The sequence below is a fragment of the Aplysia californica genome, unplaced genomic scaffold (genome assembly GCF_000002075.1).
Source record: "Aplysia californica isolate F4 #8 unplaced genomic scaffold, AplCal3.0 scaffold00776, whole genome shotgun sequence".
Lineage (NCBI taxonomy): Eukaryota > Metazoa > Mollusca > Gastropoda > Aplysiida > Aplysiidae > Aplysia > Aplysia californica.
In genome coordinates, this window is record NW_004798046.1 from 306005 (window position 1) to 306966 (window position 962).

Here is a 962-nt window from a genome sequence, read left to right on the forward strand (position 1 = left end):
GTACTCAAAAACATTGATTAAAGGTACGAATTGAGTCGTTTTTTTCAGTATTCATAGAGTCTTTAGCTGTTGGAGTTACCAAACTTTGGCTGCCATTTTCTTACTAATTTCACCACTGAAATCAGGCGACCTTTCTTCCTTCAACCGCAAACATCTTGAATTCTGTTCAAAATAAATGGTGGGAGGTTGGCGGGTGCTCTGGTGTGCTTTGCTTCTTCTTTCCTATAAAAAAAATATCGTCATTATCTCTTTTTCTTCTTTTTTATATTTGTTACTCTCTTGTAATACATGTACCTCTAATCTCCTGGTGCCCATATGACCTTTTGCAGCTGCGAGCACCGTAAAACCTTTACTAAAACTAAACAAGAGAAATGGATATTTATTTCATTGGAAGCAAGGCAAATAAATCAGCTTTCAGATGATACCAATAACTCCACATGCATTCCCCCAAAATTTACGAGCGCCTGATTCCACTGCGTCGGGACACAGTGATCAAAACACTCGAATATGTCAGAGTGGTTGATGAATCGACAACTGGAAGTAGATGAGAAGAAAAAGAGTGCGGAAATGTTGCGAAGCAGATTAAGTACGTGTGTGTTATAGGGAATCATAACACAATCCCGCACTTCACTGGCCTCAAAGTATTGTGGGGTTTTTAAATTCCTACCACGTGACCAATTTATCGACCAGGTCTCTAAACGGACGCTATTGATCTCATGGAATAATTTAACCATATCCGAACGCCCTGTGGTCATTTTGTACCCCCGGGGTTGTATTCTTCACATTTTAGAGTACTTCTAGAGCGAAGATCTCTTTGAAACCTTCAGTATTTCTCAAAACTACCCTTTTGACAGACTGCTATGCAAAGCGTACGGATCGGATTACCGAGTAAATTTCTTCTTTGGAAAGTGGTGGCCCAGAGTTCCCCACGTCGTATGGATATGATAGTAAAACACGACGTA